The sequence below is a fragment of the Corvus hawaiiensis genome, chromosome 2 (genome assembly GCF_020740725.1).
Source record: "Corvus hawaiiensis isolate bCorHaw1 chromosome 2, bCorHaw1.pri.cur, whole genome shotgun sequence".
Lineage (NCBI taxonomy): Eukaryota > Metazoa > Chordata > Aves > Passeriformes > Corvidae > Corvus > Corvus hawaiiensis.
The window spans coordinates 52,164,365-52,181,117 of record NC_063214.1 but is presented as its reverse complement, the minus strand read 5'-3'; the positions used below and the strand labels follow the sequence as shown (position 1 = coordinate 52,181,117).

Genomic DNA, 16,753 nt, shown 5'->3' with positions numbered 1-16,753 from the left:
GGAACCTCAATATGTGCCTGCAATTAAGCATGATGAATGTCAGCCAGGATGTGATGGGGTTTATAGCCAGTCTCACTAGGAACAGATTTAATGCTCACTGTAGCTGGAGCCCAGGAGAAAAGGAGTCTTGGCTACACAAGCCCTCAATATTTGCCATGACACTAGGTAGGCAGAAACCCTATGCCCAGTATCATGAGGTCAGGAACACAGGACCCTTTCAGTCCTTCACTGCTCCTTCAGGCAGAGGACCAAGACAGACCAGTGCTATACATCAGTTTTCAAAATGAGCTACCCTACCTTTGAGGGAAAAGGAGAGCACCTTTCACAGCACAACAGCTGCAGACAGGAATTTACATTAAATAATACTTTCAAGAATGGGGAGTGGGGGGAAAGGTTAGTTCAAGATTATGAGCAGCAGATAAACACCTTTTTTGTCAGATGAGAAACTGATTTTTCCCCTTTATATCCATAAATATCATGGTAATAGTCACAGAAGTGTGATGCCATGGAATAAGGCATCTTCCCATCATGTCTAATTATGCATCCCTAAAATGAAGTTTCCTAGTTTGTTTGGGGGTTTTTTTGTTGGGTGGTTTTTTTATTTTTTTGGCTGGGATAATTATCACATGAATTATCACTGCTTTTCACTCTGAAAATAGGAACTTATCAACTTCAATAAAAATCTGATAAAACATGTGGTTCTTGTAAGGTACACTGATTCCTTTAGTTGAAATTTTTTTTTTCTGGAACATGTAATCGTAGTATCTGTATTTATTGTGGAATAAACTCAGCAATGAATGGCATAAAATGAACAGAAGAGTGTAGTCACAAAGCATTTAGTCACACATTTTACTCATTTGTACACTGTTTATCTTCTGGTATATGTCACAAGAAGTAATCATTTAAATAAACAACTTCTTTAGTAGGTAATAAAACGTTATTGAGTTTCCAGTCTCACAACATTTGCTACAGCTATAAATCAGATTATTCTAAACTTGTACTGATTTGCAGCACTGGGAGGCATTTTAGAAATGCCACAGTTGAAAGGGAGGCACTGGATTTTTGTTTCTCTACAGTTTCTGTCTCTGCAGCAATCCCAAGAAGGCCATGGGTGTTTGGAAACGTGCCCGTGCCTTTTCAGCTACATCAGCTGTTATAATATGCAATGTTACCTCTCCTGTAAACCTTGCTTAACTTTTATATTGCCCAATCTTTTAAATGAGTATAAACCACTTTCAGATGTCAGTTACGGTTATTGCTGGAAGTGTTCTGCTGTAAATTACCAAACACAGAGCACTGGGAAAATCTGCCAAGAGGTGACACAAAAATGACTTTGATCAACACTGGCATCCCAGACGCAGAAGAACAAAGCAACAAAAGGAGCATCTCTTATTATACTAACCTCTCCAGTTTTGAGGTACATTTGGTGCATCTCTCTAATTAGAGATGACAGCCTACAACTGGCCCTGCCACCCTCTGCTTCTAGGCTCCAGAGGAAGGAAAGGCAGAAGCTTGTCACCCGTTTTGACTGATCTCTCTACTAGAGTCTTCTCTTTTGATGAAGATGATGACATCCGTGAGGAAGATAGGGGTGCTCCTGATCCTGAAGGACTAAGCTGGCCACTAACTTCCTTTGGTGAATCTCTCTGTCTTCAGCTCATATCCTCCACCACGCAGACTGTGTGCTGTCCCAGGAACGTGAGGAGGACTGGATGCTCACCAGTCCCTTGGGAAAGGGATTTCACCGTGTTCTAGGATGTGTGACACCTGACAGCTCAGGGGATGCCTCAGGGTGATTAATCTTGCATGCTGCCACCTGAGAACATTTGCAGAGGGACAGGGGGATGCATCATCTGTCCCTTTCAGACAAATATCATCTAGACAAGAAAGAGGTTAGTGTGTTTTGGAGAACTCCTTAAGTCAGGGTGGTCCCACACTGATCCTATAAGGACCTCTCCAGAAAAAGTTTTGCATTAAAAGGAGTATATTTACCTCCCTCTGACTGCAGCTCACAGCACATCTCAGAATCTTACATAGCAGCAAGTGATGCAATCACAGAGCACCAGTTCAGAGTAAAGATGGACAAAACAGTTATGCACAAAATTAACTTCTCAGATCTGTACTGGGTAAATGATGATGAAATTCCTGCTCATCTCCTCATATTTTCTGCTCCTTATATTTGAAACAAAGCACAGTTGCACGGTGTTTTATCAAATTCTAATTCCTTCTGTGCAACAAACAAGGAATTTTAAAAGTGTTTCAAAATCTGAAATAGCACCTGGACACTCCCCAAAACATAAGGATTCCAGATTTTGGCATGAGACCATATGCTCTACTTTTAGCCCCACTTGAAACAAATGAGAAACGCTACTTGGAAGCTGTTAATTCACAGTACTAACCTCTCTCATCTCCGTGTTTATGGGGTTTGATAAATCATGGTTTGGAAGCACCTATGCTGAGCTGGCCCTGTGCAAACACACTCAGTCCAAAGTACCTGGGGGTAAAATCTCTTACAGGGTCTTGGCACAGATTTTTCCACTAGTTTCTCAACAAAGAGGACCAGAAGACTGGATCACCTCTCCTATGAACACAGGCTGAGAGAGTTGGGGTTGCTCAATCTGGGGAAGAGAAGGATCTGGCGAGACCTTACAGCATCCTTTCAGTACCTAAAGGGGGCCTACAAGAATGCTAATGAGGGTCTTTTTACAAGGGCACGTGCTGATAGGACAAGAGGGAATAGCTTTAAACTGAAAGCCATTATACATGATGGGGCCCTGCTCTCCTGGAGATGGCTGAACACCTCCCTGCGCATGGGGAGCAGCAAATTAATTCCTTGTTTCCAGCTTTTACTCTTCCAGTTCTCTCCCTGATCCCACTGGTGGGAGACTGAGTGACTGCCTGGGGTTAAACCACCACAGTGCTCCAAGTGATTAACAGCTAACAATGTTCTGCTTTCTACATTATGGGCCTTGGTCAAGTCCAGCAAAGACTGGATGAAAGGCTTCTTGTAAATCAGGGTTGCTCCAGGAAGAGAAACAGAGATCATAGAGTGAAAGACAATTTCAGAAAGAAAGAAGAATGTTCCAGGCAAATAAGACAAGTGAGTGAATGACGTGGCAGATGATGGCCATGTGGCTTACTCTCAGGTATGCTGGAGGTGCCAATAGAAGGTCTACAGCAAAACCATCAAATATTAGCTCTATTAACTTAGATGAATCCCCAGGACTCTCCTGTGAGGTCACTAATCTTCGGAAACTGTGCATACAAAAGTTGGAAAGAGAAGATATCAACACCAGACAAATAGGACTCACTGCCTTGAAGACTATGAGTACTGGTTTGGGGACTTGTAAAAGTTTTATCATAATCTCTGGGGAAATCCCTGCCTTAAACACAATTTAGATTAAAGCTTTAGTACCTGGGAAATTGCTTCTCCCCCTCAGACCAAGATTTTTTCTTAATGCCTTTTTATTGCTGTGTTGCTGACACAGAAACTTGGTGCTTTTTTTTTTTACATTCCCATTTCATGTTATAATCCTTCTTTGCAATTGTATTATTATTATTACTTATTATTATTACTTATCTATGTCATTATTGTTAAAGTAGAAAATCAAAAACTTTATGAAGAAAATTACAGCAATTAAACTTGGACACGAAATGGAAGACTTTTAACAATTCACTGCATTTCCATGTGCAATCTGTAGCCACAGTTTATATGAGCAGGGAATAGCAACAGGCACCCAATTCTCCTGGGAACATTATCCATGAACTATAAGCTGCTAAAAGTTTTTGGAGACCAGAAAGGGAAAGGCCATCTTTTCTTGTACCTCACAGCCATTTCTTGTAACTGAAGTTCAACTCCATCAGGGCCAGACTGTAACTTTTTTTCAGTCTAGGCAGAGCCTCATTCTTCAGGCAGTCCCATTACATTTATTTATGGAGTAACATCTTGTTGAGTGCACTGTTGGAAGGATCTGACTCTGCACAGATAAATAAATTGCCCCATACAGCTTCAAATGTCACTGTCACACAATGGAAAATATCCCAGGTTAGACAGATGTGCTGTGACCAACACACTGAGAACTTTTTTCCCTTCTGCTCATTGATTGAAGAATTATACCCATGAAATGGGATGATTTACACAATTGCATTGCCTCTTGGCTAGAATAAGCTTTTGCCAGTCAGATGCTCCTGAAGGATGTCTGCTTGTGGCATAAATCTGATGTAATTTGATACACAGCATGGCACGCAATCAAGATGAAATGATCCTTAGATAATTTTTCCATGTGCAATCATCTCAGGAAGACAATTTTAATGATGATATTTTCTTTTTTATTAAGTTCTTTGGACTATTTTTTCAGATAATGAAAAATTGCATCCAGGAGAAGCAAGTATTGTCAAGGTAATATTTTGTTAATCCTGTACCTGGGGTCAATATCCTAAAAAACCAGAGGAGATAGCTCTCACTGAAATACTCAATAATGAAGGCCTTTTCCAGACTAGACTTCCACAGTGCCTCCTTATTATCACAAATGCTTATCTCCCACTTTTAACAGTCCTAGCTTGGTTATGCCAGTGTTTCACTTATTTGTTTCTCCCTTTTTCTTCCTCACTCATATTCCTATATTTTTGCTTCCCTCTAAAAAAACAATAGGAATGGGAAGGCTTAGGATTGGCAAGCATGAATATAAACAGATAACAGCATTTTAAAAATGTGACTCTTTCCAGTCTCAGTCAAAGCACCATGCCTGCTCAACAATAGGGATAATCCACATCCAGGACTGAGCTGATGAGCTACCAGTGGAACCTACTCCAGCCTGATCAATCACCATGTTCCACTTCCGCAGCAGTGATTAGGATGAAAAATCTAATCTAATGAAATTTCTTTTTTACTAAGAAAAAGCCTAGTTCCTGTGCTGCATTATAATGTTTCAAGCTTCAAAAAGGCACAGGTTTTTGCTTCATATCTAGACTTTTTTTCTGAAGTAAAGGCACATTGATATCAGTGTGACCAAGAGTAAAAACTTCCATGTGACATTCAGAAACTGGTTCCAGAACAATTTAATTTCATCTTTTACGGCTTGCTTCTCCCAGAACAGCTCTTCATGGAGGTGGGATTAGCGATTAAGAGATGTGGAGGGTGGAACACATATGTCTGTGAAAACTGGAATGAATGTGATTATGCTAAGCAGAACATATTCTGGGCATCAGTGGTTTGCAAAGATTTAATGGAATATGCCCCAAGCACAGAATATCTTCTCTGGAAAATAAAGCATGATATTCAGAGAAGGCTGGGATAAAGAGGTATTTTACGGGCAAGCAGAGGAAAATCAACTGTCACTTTATATGAAACACCTTCCCTTTGTTCTGCTCTTTTAATTTCCACCATAATAAAGCAATTATAAGAAATTCATGATTCTGAAGTATTGTTAGTGCTGTATTTTTCCTCACTGGGAAAAAAAAAAAAAGAAACAAAAAAAAAAAAATACAACACAAGCAGATAATAAACTGATCAATGCGTAAGAAGTATATTGGGCATTAATGTTATCAACTGCTACTCATTCTAATACTCCACCATTGGGTCTTGCTCTGTGAAGAGATTGTTCCTTAGATGATATAAGAAACCCTGAAATATTTCCCCAAGTCCAGGAAATGTCACTGTTTTGATGTTACAATTTGAGCGGTTTCATGAAGCATGAACTTATCCAGAAGGGCAAACAGTCCGTGATGCCAGTAATTCTGACTGCTTCAGAAAATACATACACCCAGACCTGTGCACAAGGGTTTCTCCAGCCAAAGAGCGTATCTTTTTTATTATTACACACATGATCACAAAAGAATTCTGGCTTGTGCTCATGCCTGTTGCTCACCTTGTTCTCAACCATCCCGCATATTCTGCAAGCATATTTTATATCCTCTGCAGTGACAGATGACTGCAGTTTCATGTTGTAGCATGGTGGTCTGTTGTGACACACCAGCAGAGTGAAAAGTAGGACAGGCCATTTGCAAGGTAACATGGCTTTTTAGAAACCAAGATGTTGCAATTGTTTCACTTCATGGTGTCTCTAAATGCCACATCTACTTTTCATGGCTTAGACAAGCAATTCCTCTCACAGTGCTCCAAGGCATTTCTGCACAGTGGAGACTACTCCAAGCGCAAACCAAATGTTCAGTGATTCATAGTGTTGTGTCTACAGAAAATAGACGAGAATATCTCTTCACCTTAGCCACAGGCATACACATGAACGAACTCTTGTCTACTGGTTTGGCTTTGGAGCCAGAGTCAAAGCAACTACAAGGTACAAGATACTCTCAAATGACAGAAATGTGCACCTAGGTAACTCTAACAGGAAACAGCTGTATGTATCTGAGTGTGCTTATTTGCACTGTTTTATTCCACTACAGAATTTATAGTATTCAAAACTGTGTTCCAGATGCGTTTGGTTCTGAACAGAACATACATACCCTTTCTGTGCACAGCAGCACCTGTAGATCTATAGCCCAGTAACGCATAAATTTCACATGCAGAATCCCACATATGCAGCAGCAGAAATAACCTGCACCATCTGCACTGGCAACAGGTTGCCTTCAGAAAAAAAAAGACAACTTATCCAAGCATTTGTGCACAAAGTATAGCAAACTACAAGGTGTATGCTAAGACAGTGTGCTTACTAGTGATTAGTTATTCTGAGTTGCATATTCAAAACTTCTTTGACCAAATACTGAGAATTACAAATATGGCTGTCCACTGGAGACATGGTACAATAGAGAATTCTGAATATTTTCTTTATTGAGAAGGTAAAATTAGGCAATTAGACCAGACTACACTAGCACAACTGAAGAGCAGAGTAATTTTCATAACACAATTGATTTCTTACCACATGGTGCCATTTAAGGGATTATAACAACTCACCAGGGTAATATCAAACTTGATTAGAAGCCAAGGGGCCTGATTGTTATCTCTGTTAAGCCAGACAAAATGTAATTGACACCAGAAACTCTCAATTTGCACCAGTGTAACTAAAAGGAAAGTCAAGCACTGCATCTTTCACTTGGGTAAGTCATTTTCGTATCTTTGAGTGATTGCCAGCGATTGTTTCAACCCCCTTGAAAATATCTAAAGACAGTGTCTCTGGTATTTTCACAGCTAGTATGCTGATATTACACGGGTTTGAGTGCCTTCATATAAAGAACAATTCACACAGCAAACACAAGGAATATCTTATGTAAACTTGGATAAAACTTTTAACATGCTTTGCATGCCAAGACCTTTGCCCCACCACAAGTAAATATCTAAAGATAATGGGATGAATTTTTCCAGATATTGAGGTACACAGGGAAGGAAGTCAGATCTGGGAAGCTTTTCAGGATCTCCCGAGATAGGGATCACAGATCACAGTCAACAGGTATTTCAGAACTGGATTCATCTGAACTCAGACATTTACAATGCAGGTAAATATGCACAAGATTGTCCACAGTGGTTAAAACAGTAACTTAGTAACAGAAGGATTTATCTCATCTTAGATAAAAACTGTCATATATGTAAATGTGTCCCCAAAACTGAATATTTCTCCTGTTGGGAACAGGAGGCACAGTTAAGGGTGACCAGCTCCAATATATGTGTCTATATTACACATAGTTTTAGTTCATGGAAAGGAATCCCATGTTTTGTATCCTCAACCCTGACTATGTAGATTAAGTTCTATTTTGCTTCCATTTTAGCCTGCTCCAACTGAGAGTCTTCCTCACTGGTTTGCTAATGGGAGCACCAGTGCTGCTGGACACGGATGAGGGACCATCAACTCCCAAGACTTCGGCCCAAGGAAATGGCCCCTGGTACTTTTTGTACTGTCACACAAGTAATCCACTGAGGCAGCATCAATGCAGTGGTAAAGTACAACAGTTTTTACATAAATTAAACATTTTCTAGGACCATCTTCTGTCATTGAAGCTGCCCTGGAATAGCCCCTGTCCACTACTGAATACTTACCATTCAAAAGGTGTTCAGTGGTGCCATTCCTAAGTGTTAGTAGTGATCTTTCTTTAATAAGGTTACCTTTCTCATACACATAGCTACATGTTGTGCTCATTACCGCTGGGTACAGCTGAGGCCCCAACATCCCCTTTCTGCAGCAGATCAAAACTGTGGCACCACCTGACTGAATGTCCTTCATGGGGCCAAGGCTGCACCAAGCAGATTCATATGTCCTGGTCCCATCACGCACAAGCATCCCATTGGTTTTATGGCACATTCTGTCCACAGAGGAGAGGGACTTCAACCAGCAACCCCAGAATTGTATTTAAACTTGAAAACAGAAGGAGCCAGAATCAATTGAAATGTGGATGAGGTATAATATGCATTGAAGATGAGGTAATCTGGGGTTATTCACCTCTGCTGGTGAGCTGCTAGAAAGAACCCTTGCAGAGCAGATGTTCCCTGCAGAAATAATGACTGTCCATAAAAAAACAAACAGCATGTCCTTACTTCTCAGTCTGAGTTCCAATTTTCTCTGCTCACCACTAATATACCTGCCAGCCTACCTTCTCCATTTTCTATAAATTTACTTTCATTTTTATTCTAGTTTTATTTTATCATCTACTGAGTATCACAAGTGGCAGGTAGATAACACATTCATTTACCTATATGAACACACCTTTATAACTTCAAACACTGACAGGTGATTTGGTTAGAAGACAACCTCTCATGAAAAACTTTGTCTAAATTTACGCTCTAAGAGCAATACAAAAGTTTATACAATTTTAATTCTATTTCAGTCAAGGCTTTCTCTAAACAAATAAACATCTATAATTCACACCTTGGAGAGGTCGAATACCACTTGAGAGGATGGCTGTAAACTAAAGCAAAACTGATTAGCCAATTTTCCTCCTCTATGCTGAGTGAGCCCCCAGAAGGAAAACCACCTGCACATGAAATTCAGAATGATTCTGTTCTTGCAATGGGAAGCGCTGTGAGAAAGAGCTCTGCTGTGCCAGGCAGTTTAAAGCCAGCAGCATCCACGGGCTCAGCTGAGGAAAAGTTCCAGGGCCTTCCTTGAAAGCAGAGAGGTTGGCAAACTGGACACCCTTCCCAAAGAGGGGCCGAAAGCCATTGCACAACCAAAATCCCCAGCTTTGGTCCTGCCCTGAGCACAGGCCTGACCCCTTTGACTGCTGAAGCCGAATTTCTCTGCAGCAGGTGACATGTCCAGGCGGAATCCTTCTAGGAAATATTAATGGTAAAAGGGTAAGTATTTCAGGCATCACCGTATGGAAAATGGACCTAAGGGACACCTGTGTGACATTTTCGTTAGTGTTCTTGTCCTCTGCAGCTTATGGCTTGGCAGAGGGGGTTGGTGTCTTGCATGTAATTTTCGTCCTTTTTTGATCAAAATATGCCCAATGTATGAGTGCTATATAGAAAAAAAAAAGAAGAAAGAAAATCACATTTCAATCAAGATATTAGCAGCTAAAAAAGCTATCATAGCAACTGGAAACCATAAAGATTTAATGTGCTCTGACCATGCTCTGTCCTTCCACTCCTGCTGCTGATTAGGCATCACAGGCACCATCTTCACAGAATAACAGAATGAAATCCCTCAGGAAATCATATTGTTTCTCCTGTAGGAACAGGCAGAAAATTTCTCCAGACCCATGACTCCCCACTGGTTAATTACATCTCACTAGTGAGGCACAATAGCAGAACTTCTAACTTCTTTTATCATATTTCTCCTGGCCAAACTGGCTGCAAACCACGCCCTGAAAGTCAGCAGTGCCAGAAAGCAGCAGGAACAGACACTTTGGTGATCCTGGTCTGAATGAGTCATCCCAACCAAATTTCCACATGTGCTATGAGGCCAAGTGAGAAACCTCCATGCTGGCAAATTCAGGCGCAAAACTCCCTATTTTCTCAGCTGGTTTTCATTTCTGATGCCACAGTGATGATTGCACTTGGTACACGCAGTGGCACTTGTGCTGTCACATGCTGCTGTCACTAGCATAGCAGCCCACAATCAGTGTGAGGCTAGCAAATCTACTGAACTGTGCTGTTCAACGAAACAGCAGGTCCTTTGTACACCATCTATAACTGTAAGTGAACAATTTTCACAATGGTGTTGTCAGTCCTTTCTAGAAGAAGTACTAATGAGCAACAAATAAAATGAAATTCAGCTGCTAAAAGAAGAACAGGACAATCTGTTGAAGGAAGGGAAGGGAAATTATTGCCATAAAACATTTGTATGGCCATGTCAATTCTGCACAACACAGAACAAAGATCACATCCTTCCCTGCCCTTAACTTCTTGCTGCTGCTAAGACAACTCCATCAATGTAAAATAAGCAATGCAGAGTCCAGTGGCGAGACCTACAAAGGAGATGAATTGGCTACTAGGCTTTGCTAGAAGAGAGAAAGTGTGTTGGTGCAAAGGGCAGGATGGCTGTGGTGGCTGTGGAAGACTGTCTGACACAGGAACTCAACCAAGCACAGAGACAATGGGGATGTAGTGGGAATATCCCAACAATTACCAGGGCCTTTTTGTTCCCAGAACTGCCACTGTTTTCTTGACTGATTCAGGCTCTAGGGAACATCACTGGGAGATCCTAGGAGTACCATCAGGAAGTCCAACAACAACATCTCCTCCCCACCCCTTCTCATTTCTGCCTTGTATATTCCAGCAGCAATATTATCTGCCTAAGCTGGGAGTTACTGAGCCTTTAGGAAAAGCTATTCCCTCCAGCACTGAGTTTGAGGCCTTGTCCCAGGGTAAGACAAAAATGACACGTAGCAAGCATATGCAGATAAAGGAGATCACTAAGTACTTCACGGTATCAGTTCATGAAACCTATGTGGAAAGCCCTTTGCAGGAGCAAAATCCTATTCTATGAAAGGATCCGCATCCTTGCTCCCCCCAACAGTTTATTCCAGGTGTTCATACCACATTTGAATAGAGGATCTCCTTTACTTGATGCTTCTTAGACTATTCGCAGACCATCTTTCACAGAATATTACTTGGGTTATCTATCTGAAAGTCAAAATGTGGATCCTACAGTATATCACAGGAAATTGCATCAGTGAAGTTAATTAATATTTTCTGGAGCAAAAGATCATTATCCTTGAGGGAAGCACACAGAAGTGCATACCTGACAGAGCTCATCTTGACTCCCTTAGAATGCTTCACTGCTCAACATAATAGTGCTGGCTATAGACTGGCCTTCTTATACCAAATTCATGATTTTAGATATAGAAGAAAAAGCAGATTTAAGATTGGCAAACAGAACACGTTACAAGAAGGCAAACCTCTATAACTTATCCTCTCAGGTGTTCACGGCCTAAAGCAATGCACTGCAAGTACTAACGGAGTGAAATCTGACAGCCTGTTTACATTATGAGGTTCTTATGCATCCATATCTTTGCACAGACAAAAAAAATACTCTGGCTCTTAAAAGAACTCTTCCCAACAAGGAAATCAAAATCAAGAAATTGTCTCTTCTCTACCACCACTTTGAAAAACACTTAGAAAAGGTTTTCATTTCAGTTCCAGAGATCTCTGTTGATGCACCTTTGTGGGAAGAGAATTCCAGCAGCACATACATCCACAGGTCCTACCACTGGTTTGCCATGATGGGGGCTTAGTCATGTTCACTGAGGTGACTGGTAGGTATCTGCTGTGCTTGCTTGCGTTGCACCACCTCCCTCACAGTGCAAGTCATTCCTCCTTGGAATTTCTCCTATTTTACTACAGCACCTCTAATAGAGCATCAAAAAACATTTGCACTAATACCAGGATTGGGACATGACAGACACATGTCTAATTCATATGGTCTGGGGTTTAAGAATTTCTATTCTTCTCCCTGCTCACATATTTCACATGGCTCAATTAAATGGCAGAATAGGATACTGCCAAATATTTCTTTCTCACTGAAAAAGAGACAGCTATTTAAAGAATGTTGTTACACTAGCCACATTTCATCACCAAAAAATGAATACCTATAATTACAATATCTGTGATTATATAATGTCAAACACAGGAAAAATAAGCAGTCCAACATTTTGAGGAAAAAATTGTAACCTGTGTTATCCACATTCAGGCTAAAATTGCTGGATCTTGTCCCAGCCTCAGTAATAAAATATACCCAGCAGTAATTGAAAGACAAATGAATCTGATTATAATCTTACCATACTCTAGCTTTTGCATTCCTCAGCTATGTGGCAAACAGATGGATAAATCCCATTATATGCACCAGGAGACAAATTTTTAAGGTATCTCTGCAAACATCAGTTATCTTCACACTTAAATATTTCTGGCCTTAGAGCTTGAGTCCTATTGCATTACATCTGTGAAATATTTGGCCATTCATTCATAACGCATTTTGACACTGGCAGTGGACCCACTGATCAAAAATACTGCTGGGTTTGTGGGTTTGCCTTCATATTCATTTGGCTTCCTTTTCACCTCAGTCCTGATGTCATTCGTGAAGGTTTGAAAGCTTGTCCCCAAGAAGCTGAGCAGCCCTTTTGGAGGCTGTGGTGGGGAGACCCACCTGGAGTGAGCCAGAGCCTGGTGGGAGGCTATATACAATCTCAAAATCCCCTCCAACACCTGAGAGGGGGCAGAGGCCTTCCCAGTTCACAGTGGCTCCCTAACACCAGACTTTGACAGATACATCCCTCCTGAAACAAGCCAGGCAGAACTGAGAAGGGATAGTTGGTCTAGGGAGGAGATGTTGCTGCTGGACCTCCTGATGGTGTCCCTGGGAGCTCCCTAGGGCATGAGTCAGCCAAGAAAACAGCGGCATTTCTGGGAACTAGGAGCTCCCGTTATTTGCTGGGATATTCACACTATTTTCTCCAGCTCATGCTCTGTCTTGTTGTAGCTTGCTGGGCTGTGGCTACTCCTGATGGGCAGGTGTGTAACACAGGGTGTGAGGGAATTGTACTATCCTTTGCCCTCAACCAGAAACCACAGGTTTCCCTTTCACTGAGTGACAAGAAACTGTGTCAATTGGCTCTTTCTCTGTAAGCTACCAAGGTGCCTTTGTATTACTTGTGTATAGCCCTATTGATTTTTTCAGTACTTAAATGCTTTAAGAAAATCAATGCTTCAACAAATAGAGTGGAGCAGGAGTATCATAGAAACCCATTTGCCATTCCAGCATCAGAGATCATGGTTAAATTAAAGGAAATAACATGTACGATGTGAGATGATGGATTTAGAGAAAAACTGCAGAAGACACAGAAAATGGGTGAGTGGAGAGACACAAAATTAAAAACAAAATAGAAAAAGATAAGCTGAAGATAAATATAGTGGCTGTGGGTATGACTTAGTTAATTTCAGCAATCTGAAACTCAGTTGTCTAGTCCAAGATAGTCATTTTAGCTCTCTCCATGTAATGAATAGAGAGCAGGGGCCCTCTCCACAGAGGATTCAGCCTAAGGCAGGACAATGCATCATGCTTTCCTTCAACTATCCCAAAGTCTATGCTTAGAGGAGATGCATAACTTTTGTGTTTTAACAGCACTGGAGTTGAGATAGGATCACACAACATTTTGAGTGTTGTACCTGTTTAATAAAAGGCCTTCCAACTCAACATTTTCAGTTTTGAAGAATCACTTGGTTTTCTTGGAAAAAATTGACATTTCTTGTGTTAGAGGAAAGATTTCCTTATAATTGCTTGTCAGTAAGTCCTGCTCTGAATATCTAAATAATTTACAAGCACAAAACTTATTTGTTGTACTTTATTAAAAATGGGCCAAACTTATCACTAGCAGAATCCCATGTAGTGCCATTCACTTCAAAGTTGCTACATATGCTTACACAGAGGGAATTAGGCCAGCTACTGTCAAAATGCTTTATTAATAGTCAGGTCAGACAATAAATCAAATCTTCTGTTTGTGAAGTACTGCAATTTGTGTCTAATGACTGGAAGAATTGGTATATAAAGTAATTATCAAAACTGGAAAGCAATCATCTCCTAGACATGAAAAACCTCATCTAGAATTTGAATTTCAAAAGAGAAAAAAGGATGACAGGTGAAAAAAAAGAAATCTTGCTCCTTCCCTTTTCTGAAAGGATCCTATCATCAGCATCTTTTTTGGATCATTTAAAGGCCCATTGTCATAGACCTATTGACAATATAGGCTGGAGGGGATCTTAAGAAGTCTCTAGTCCAGAGTTAACACTGTATTCAGGACATGGTTCCTCAGACTTTTGTCCTGAAAACCTCCAAGGAAAGGGAGACTGCACAAGTCTCACTGTTCTCACGGAACAGTCTCCTGTTTTTGTTATATTCAGTCTGAAATTCTCTTTCTTCATTTGATGCCCACTGCCCCCTGTCCACCTGCCATGAAAAGCTCAGCTCCGTCACCTCAATGACCCTGTAGAAACTGGGGGCTGCAGCAAAAGCTGCAAAGCCCTCTGTGCTCTAAGCTGAACAAACTCAGTCCCGTCAGTCCTCACACGGGAAATGCTCCAGCTGCCACCGTCTCAGGGGGATCCCATTAACTCCCTTAGATATCACAAACCTGTTGATGTGTTTGCTCCATCAGAAGGCAACTGGATGCAGTCGAACAAGTGCTGAGTAAAGGGGATAATCCCTTCCCTCAACCTACTGCCTGTGCTCCTCACAATACTGCCCAGGATGCTGTTGCCCATCTTTGCTGTCAGGGCACTCTGCTGGCCCATACCCAATTCACTGCCCACTAGACCTGATGCTGACCATTACTCCACCGCCAGCACTGGAGTTTACATTTGTCCTCATCATGAGGTTTCGATTCTGTGAGTTTGACCCATTCCTCCAGACTATCTGGGTGCCTCTGAAGGACACCACTGGCCTCCAGTATATCCCAAGTCCCTCTAGCTTTGTGTCATCCACTGTGTTGATGGGGGCACATTATTGCCTGCAGGTAGAGTGTGAACCAGTCTGTGGGCCAAAAAAACAGCCAGTTTTCCACTCTTGCAGCTGTCCATCCATCTAGAGTGTATCCCAAGCAGGATATAAGGATTATGCTGCATCAAGCTGTATGAAGCAGCTCTGGTATATTATACCCACCCTCAAACTGAACCTTTATATGCTGCTTTTGTAGTGAAGCTGCTGATGTACCAGACATTGTCTCTTCACTGGTCTCCATGTCTGCTCATAGTTGGAAACCAGCAGCCAGACAGGAAAAGCGAGAAGATGTGCCCCAGTAAACTACAACTCTTACTCCTACCAGGAGGAAGGAATAGGCTTCATGCCTACTACGTCCTTCACACATACCAGGAGTTTTTGGCGTATTTTATAAATGAGGACATTCCTTTCCACCAAGACCCTGAACATTTCTGACACCTACCAACCACTCTGAATTTCCTTAGTGACCTTGCTGACTTTTAGAACACAACCAATTTGCTAAGTTACCACCCCTTTTGCATTGCTCATAACACATTGTCAAAAAGGTAAGAAATACAGTAATATATACAGCTTCTGATTAATACACAAGTGTTCTAAATAATTTGCCCAAAATGTCAGTCACAAAGTAGGACAAACCTTTACAGCCAAGTTTCAAAGAAATCTAATTAATCATTTCCCCTCTGCATTTTAGGTGATGAGTCTACTGTACATATCTGCAAGTGACCTATTATTTCCCACAAAACAATCACAGCCCAAAGGAAGTCCCCAAAGACAAAGCACACATGGGATGTGTAGTCCAGTTCTTTCAGAAGTAGAACAAACACCCCAGACTGAGATTTTCTGACTATGAAATAGGTGAGCTTTCACAATTTTACCCAAGCTTGTTTCCCTTACATTCCCCAAAATCCCTTATTCACTGCTGAGATGTAGCACCAGAAAGATGAGCCTTCCCTCATGGGAAGTTACGTATGGGATCAGAAGTTGGTTTATAACAGACACCTAGTTTCAGTTTCAATACAGCTGTTTGTTTCTTGTGAAATTACTAATATTAGCCACCTAAAACCAGGTTGACTGATGGGTGATAAGAACACTTGGATCAGATGTTTAGAAAGTACTTTTATTTTACAATCTCTTCTTTAGTTTGTACATCTGACAAAGAGTGGAGGACACAGAAAGCTTGCTGGAAAATATGGCTTACTGCCCTACCACTGCAAGTGCAAAAACAAAGCATGGGGCTGCAGATGAAATGGGTATCATATGCTACCTTACAGTTAAAAGGCAGTGTAATTCTGGAGGCCCCCATTAGACTATGCAGAATCCAGTAGCTGCCTGCAAGAGGTACCTTGCATGCCTACTGTATTACTTACTATTTGGTTTTTGCTGAAGATGCTCCTTGGGGAAGACTCTTGCTCTGTTCATCAGAAGCCTTCAAAAGATATCAAAATGGGAAAACAAATAACAATTCACTCTAGGTCAATAGGAAAGTTCTCTGAATTACACAATATCTATTAAAATGGCAGTATGGGTTTTTCACACAAGCACCAGTCTAGATTATATCTGAACTACCTTTTCTAAGAATTTCTATTTTCTAGAACAGATTTTCTATTAATTTCATTGCCTGAGTTGCAGCTTGTGCTTCAGCACAAGCTTTGGGCCAATGTAATGCTGGGACAACTGAACACACTGAGCATCTTTCGAAGGTGGATGCAGTTCTTCCATGGCAGGATGAAGTTCTGGGTTTTAAAAGCCAGAGAAAACAAAATTTTCAGCTCAGAGGATTAGTGACTCCAAAACACTAAAGGATGCAATCTTTAGGACAGTGACCTGCTGACAGCTTAAGTGCTGTGTGCCACAGAGGGCGTAGGTAAATAACA

General features: G+C 41.1%; 1 protein-coding gene across 4 annotated transcripts in view; it reads right to left on the bottom strand.

Moving 5' to 3' along the window:
- The window catches only part of MTUS2 (microtubule associated scaffold protein 2), a 269,268-nt gene that overhangs the window by 196,530 nt on the left and 55,985 nt on the right, over positions 1-16,753 (bottom strand). The window contains exon 3 of one of the 4 annotated variants that reach the window (XM_048294988.1): positions 16,247-16,305. The exons of the other annotated variants lie outside the window; for them this stretch is intronic. The gene's annotated coding sequence lies outside the window, so the exon portion shown is untranslated. The remainder of the gene's footprint in view (positions 1-16,246; positions 16,306-16,753) is intronic. 4 annotated transcript variants of the gene reach the window in all.